Source organism: Pogona vitticeps, chromosome 9, assembly GCF_051106095.1.
Source record: "Pogona vitticeps strain Pit_001003342236 chromosome 9, PviZW2.1, whole genome shotgun sequence".
NCBI classification, from domain to species: domain Eukaryota; kingdom Metazoa; phylum Chordata; class Lepidosauria; order Squamata; family Agamidae; genus Pogona; species Pogona vitticeps.
Window position 1 is genome coordinate 21,576,342 of NC_135791.1, and position 7,028 is coordinate 21,583,369.

Genomic DNA, 7,028 nt, shown 5'->3' on the forward strand with positions numbered 1-7,028 from the left:
AAGCTTCCCTCCAGAAAGCAGCCATTTTGAGAAGGGAGGGAAGCCATTTTGCAGAGGGAAGCCATTTTACGGAATTGGAAAAAATAATTTTATAGCGAACAAACGGTTCGCGAAGCAGGCTCCTAATCAACGTAATGCGGATTTCCCCCATAGGAACCATCCTTTTGCGATTGCGCTAGCGACCGCAAAAATGTCATCGTTAAGTGATTTCGACGTCATGCGGGGTAAGCGTATAGCAGAGCACCACTGTATTTCATTTGCCCTCAACAGATTATCAACCAATTTCTTGTACGGTCATGTCTGGAGATGCAGAGGAGGAGGTCTTCGTGCTTACTGTTTTAATATCGTTGGCCTCATGATTCGTTTTATAGAGCACCTGCAATTTTCCAGGCAGTACACAGATTGACGTACGCCTGCCTGTGCCAAGGCTTACAGTCCCAACAGACATGATGCAAAAGGAGCAGGAGAGGAAGTCAAGCACATTTAAGCACTGATTGCTGAAAAGTACAAAATAAATCGGAGAACAGTCAGCTTTTTCTGGTCCTTCTTCCTGTGCCTGACTGAAGGGGCCGGAGAACAAGAAACCAGCCTGGAGAAGCTCTTATGCAGGCAACATTGTTTGATCCTTGCCAAGAAACAACATGGGGCCAGGATTTTCTTAAAGTTGCAGGACACGATCAGTAGGAAAGCCAGCTGCAGGCACTGCTTATGATTTTGTAAATCTAAATCTTAGAACTGCAGAACTGGAAGGGACCCTATGGATCACGGAGTCCAAGCCGGTGTCGAGAAGGCACCGCTGGGGAATCAAACTCCCAACCTCTGGGATTTGCAGCCAGAGGCCCAAACCACTGAGCTATCCAACAGTTCCTTTATCATCATAAACAACAATCTTTTGACTGTGGTGGAAACCCACAAAAAATGAGTGGTACCAGGATTGTTTTGATGGGGGGAAAAAAGCCCCATCTTCTTCACTGTTGTAGGCCATGTTGGCAGGGGATAATGGGAACTGCAATTCAACACACCAGGAAAGTCTTAAATTGGTGAAGGCTGCTGTAGATTAACTCAAAGCTAAGGAAATTTAACATTCCTTAGCCTTGGGTTAACTTTTTTTGCCACTACAACTCTTAATTCTGATGTGAACAGTGGATAAACGGGATGGAGTCTCAAATTATAAAGCCCCATTGACCTTGAGGTAGGTCTTCTGGAACCCTGCCCGGCTGCTGCCAAACTTCCCACAGCTTTGACAGAGTTGATTTGGGCTTTGCTTAACCACTACTGCTTAGTAGGTGGCCTGGCGCACAGACAGGATTGTATCAGGCGGCTTTTGCTGTGTTGGCAAAACAGCTCTCGTGTTTTCTCCCGGCAGTCCTCGTAGGTTCTGTGTTGCCAGCGCAGGCTGTCCGCAGGCTTCTAAAGGCAAACGGTGGCCGCTCTGCAGGGCATTCCGTCTGTGCGAGCTCCATGATTCAGTTTTGCCCAAAATAAATTCAGAAATATGAGAAGGCCGGAACATTTTGAATCGTCCCCGTCGCAGTCTGGCAAAGAAACATGTTTAAGACTTTAAAAGGTATTCCCCTCAAGTCAGAAATATATATATATTTCTGAATACTTGATGCATTGCACAAAAAATGCTGGATGAAATCTGTTGAGTGTATTCCCTTTGTTAAGTATTTATCCTGCCTTCACAGTTCACATGTACAGTATTGTCTCGTATACACTATTCTGTTTGCTCCTGCCGGTAGATACATTTCTCTGAGCCAGGCATTCCTCATTTAACAGAGTATCAGCCTGTGACTTTGTTTAACAAACTCCCCTCGTATTTGTAAACCTTGAATGAGGTTGCATTAAACACAGCACACACATAATAAATGGAGGTGGGTGCCCATGTTTTCAATCTGCACATAAAAATAACGCTTTCTCTTCCAGCAGTAAGTACTGCTTGATGGGACATTTTTCTCTCACCTGAATTTCTAGAGAAGTGGAGGAATTTCCAGCAAAGTCAGGTTTGAGGTCTGAAATCCCTTGTCCAATACAATCACGACTGAAGCATGCTTATCTTTAGTTAAATGGGCCCATCAGCTTCAGCAAATGTGCAGGTCCTAGAAATTATTCCTGGCTTAGGCCAGTATGGAAACTTGAGAGGCGAGAACTCTCGTCCCGAGGTTTTGTCTGCGGAAAAAGAAGATTCTCCCGTCCTTCTGCAGGCATTGCACAATCTCGCTGTTTTGAATCTGTGGGAAAAACCAGCTCCTCTCTCTCAAACCCACACAGTTGGGCTGACAAGTTTAAAACATGCCAGGTCGTGCCTGCTTTTGCTTGTATTTATGTGCCTTATTGGTTTCCCCTGGGAAATGTTTGGGAAACACAGAACTGTCTGGGAAAGTTATATAGATAGGAGAGAGAAAAGTCCCCTTCAGGCTGCCTCTGAATTTAAAAATAAATTAAAATTAAGGGAGAGAGAGAGCTAACTCAACAAGAGCACAGTGATAATTATATAATCTTGCCAAACAGAGTTAAGTACTGGATATGCTAATTTTTCCCCGAGATCACAGAGTACCGGTTTGAGTAATGACATTAACAGGACGAAGTTCAGGTTCATACTCAGTCGGGTTCGTTAGATAAGATCGGGAGGCCTAGCCCCATGCAACAGAACCGTGCAAATTACAGGTGTTACGATATCTTCCTAGGTAAGTGTTGAAAGGCTAACAAGCAAATTTGTAGAGGTTTTTTTTTTTAAAAAAAAGTGTGTGCGGGGGAGAGATCGGTTACATTTCGGAAGAAAACGACTAGGAATAGTTTGACGAAGAGGGAGAAAGTAAGGTAGGATAGCCAACTACTTAAAAACAAACTTGAAAGCCTCGTTATCGCCTCATGCGGGCAGATCATCACCCCCTGTTTTAAAAAGAGTCTTCCACCCCGTTGAAGGTGTGTTAGACTCAAAGCCTAGCTAGGTATTTTGGCACACAAGGCAGAAAACGCCACAGGCGCTGCACTCATCCCTGGCATTAAAATGTACTGTAATAATACATTTAATAATAGTAATACCAGCCCAAAAGAGCTACTGCCGTTTTAGGCCAATAAAATCTGCTTCTGCAAGCAGATGGAGAAAACGCGCTGTCCGACAAGAGATTTATTCGTCTTCAAACATGAGCCGCCGTTTTTCATTCCTTGGGTGACGTCAGGACATGGGCAGGACCGTAGCCGCTCTCTCTCCTGAGTCAGAGACGCTTGGATGTTGTGCTAATAGGGAAGCTCACGGGTTAGAAAGACAAGGTGTGGGGCAGAGACGTCATGGTAACATCTTGGGAAGAAAATGCAGAAGAGAAAGGGACTAGCCAGGTGGGCAGAAGCAGGTGGTTGGTGTAGACGTGTCCAGGTGAGGACTTTGTGTAGAGCTGTACACAATCACGTCACCTGGGACAGCTGGAGGATCAAGGGGCAAAGTATACAGCTCATTGATATGTTTGCCGGGCGTCCAGCAAACATATGGAACAAAGGAACGGTGATAGTGCTCGACATAATCAACAGAGCATTAAGGTTTGGCACGCCAAGCCTGCTTGCACCAAACAACCTAGAATTCTTCTTTCACTAATGTTAAAGGTTCCCCTTGACATTAAGTCCAGTCGTGTCCAACTCTAGGGCGCAGTGCTCACCCCCATCTCCAAGCCGTTGAGCCAGCGTTTGTCCATAGACAGTTTCCATGATCACGTAGCCAGTGCGACTAGACACGGAACGCCATGACCTTCCCACCGAGGTGTTACCTATTTATTTACTCAATTTTTTTACATGCTTTCGAACTGCTCAGTTGGCAGGAGCTGGGACAGGCGACTGGAGCTCACTCCGTCATGTGGATTCGATCTTTCGACGGCTGGTCTTCTGACCTTGCAGCACAGAGGCTTCTGCGGTTTAATGAGTACATATCCATTCACTTGGCCAGTTCCACCAAATAAGCCTAATTTGTTGGATTTGGTTGGAGGGGACCCTTTTTAAGGGGAGCAGGAAAAAGAAGAAGCAGGGAAACCACCTCTTTCGGACAGACATCTTATTTGATGGGTGAGCCCTCTAAGTGTTGGGCTATACCAGAAGAATGGATGAATAAACCGACATAGTCCAGGCTTGGATAATTACAAAGATGTCAGCTTAGTTATTCTGGGAATAATAAGCAACAAAAAGCAACTGCTATTCTGGAAAGCCCACAACGAGGAGATGAACACAATCACACCCTGTTCCCCATGTGGGGAGAGAAAACACCAGCGATGTTGGCTTTCAATGCCTGAGTCAACATTTGAGCTGGAAAAACAGCTGTATTTGCATACAACTCGAACAGTTGGAAAGAATGGAAGGTGTGGAGGAAGGAAGGTAGATGACTTTTATAACATGGGCAAAGAAAGTTTTGTTAAAAAAAACATTACGCCATGGAGGAAGGCCAAGGAAGGTTGGAATCATGGCAGCCTGGCGAAGAGGATGGCTTTTCTCAACTTCTCATAGGTAAAATTGGACAGGTTCCAAATATAGAAGGCAACCGGACTGGGAACACAGTCTTATTTCAAAATTGGCAATGCAACTGCCCTATGGAGTTGTGCTTCAAAGCATGTGGAGCCCACGGACGTGCAGATGTGCATGCGTGCTACCCTATGTTGGGAGTTTTTGCAACCTCGTATGCTGCCTTTAGTAGATTTGGCTGGGAGGGACTTTCTGGACTGGGGTGACTGTCAATCTAGCCCACACTAACCAATCATTCCTTCCCTGACTCTGAATTAAAAGAGCCACACCTCTCTGCTCTGTGGTTTCTCCCTCTCTAAGAGTCTGTTGAAGTTTACTGATAAAGGCAGTCATGTTTGTCAGTTTGCTATTTGATCTGTTCACAACTGTGAGTTCAAAATGGTTTTTATTCTTTCTCTAATATCTCAGAGTGAGTTATTGAGACTGTAAGGGCTAACTTAATGAGAAAAAAGGGGGTGGACCACTCTGGGGAACTGGAAACTATTCTGCTCTGTGAATCCCTGCATTTCTGCTGCCCAACCGGAGGTATTTAACCAACATTCAAAAATCCACAACACCATTCCATTTCTCCCTTCTCCAAAGTAATTTTTCAAAATTGGGGAAAGAGTTCAACAACTCTGCCCTCTGGATCACTGGCTCTACTCCTATTTGAGGGCACTTATCCAGGCCTGGGGACGTGGTGGCACTGCGAGTTAAACCGCAGAAGCCTCTGTGCTGCAAGGTCAGAAGACCAGCAGTCGTAAGATTGAATCCACGCGACGGAGTGAGCTCCCGTCGCTTGTCCTAGCTCCTGCCAACCTAGCAGTTTGAAAGCATGTAAAAATGCAAGTAGATAAATAGGTACCACCTCAGTGGGAAGGTCATGGCATTCTGTGTCTAGTCGCGCTGGCCACGTGATCACGGAAACTGTCTATGGACAAGACGCTGGCTCTATGGCTTGGAAACGGGGATGAGCACCATGCCCTAAAGCCGGACACGACTGGACTAAATGTCAAGGGGAGCCTTTACCTTTAAGTGCCCAGGCCTGAGGCCACTGCTTCTGCATAAAAATACAGATTAGCAGATCTAGTTAAAGATGATCTCAACAGGTACAGGGTGACGTTCCAAAAAATCTACTAAGGATGGCCTATTAGTGGTTGATCATTCTAATGAGGAAGTCCTGCCATCTAGTGGTTAAGAGCACGACATTTAAGAGGGAACCACCTGAATAGTTCTGTGTTTTCAAGTTGCTTCCAACTTTACAATGGCTTTTCCAGATGCGTGAGATATCTAAGGAGAGCTGAAATGTTTCACTCCTCCTCCAAATTGCTTCTTCAAGTCTGGGGCGAGTAGGTAGGAGATCCCTGATAGATCCTCCATGTTGGTTTCAGGTGAACTACTTGGATGAGTACCAACTTATCTCAACCTAACAAGAAGTTCAGTTGTCGTGACTCAACTTCCAGATGACTGTGAATCTTCACATCTAAGGAGAGGTTTTACCAGCACATTCCCTCCACCACCAAGGCGGGATTTGAACCCAGGACCGTTGAGTCCTAGCCTGACTCTCCACCCAATGCACCATGCTCCCTTGTGACCCCATGGGTCAAGAGAACCATCAGAGTAAATACTTGCAACTTGCTGTAGAACAATGGCTCCCAATCTTAGGTCCACACTTGGGACTCCAACTCCCAGAAATCTCAGTCAGTACAGAAAGTGGTGAAGGCTTCTGGGAATTGCAGTCCTAGAACATCTGGATTACCCAAGGTTGGGAACGACTGCTGTAGAGGACTGTCTCAGCCCCACACAGGGTGGTTTACAGCCTTATATAAGAAGGTCCCCTTTCTCCACACAGGCTGGAGCTGAGCCTTGACAACATCAGACACTTCTTACCTGCTGAGGAAAACATCCAAGAATTATCCCCAACGTTTCCCACCTTGCTTTGGCCCCAACTGTTGTGTCATGGGACTGTGTTTCCAGCACTCTTCCTCAAATCAGAATCTGACCCTTGGGACATACAGGGCGTCCACCCAAGCTTACAATATTGACAAAGCCGAGGCAAAGCAAGTGAGGCTATGCCTCAGTGTCATGGCCTGTATCGTTCCGTCTCTCTCCTGAGGGCTCTGAAATGCACCCGTGGCTTCTGGGTCTGAGCCTGAGCACCCTTGTCAAGGTCTAATGGATAAGCTTAAAGAAATGCACTTTAAATATTAACCAGGATGGGACTTCCAAGTGTTTTAGACTCCCAACTCGCTGAATTTTCTAAGAATTCCTCAAGCAGGATTTTGGGCCGTGTAGCCGAAAACAGAAGTCTACAGACCAGTTTGTATTTACTCCCCTTGGTGTCTGCTTTGGCTTTCCCCCCCTTGTTAACACCAAAGACACTGCCTCAGCGCTACCTGGGAGCCTTAGGTCTTCCTGGGAGGCATAGTATTTTGGGAGGCGTCGTGATACTACATCTCTCCCTAAACATTAATTCTGCCCTGATCAGAATCCCCAATTCCAGGCAACTGAGGCAGCCTCCCACCTGGTTTTGAACACCAGCTGGC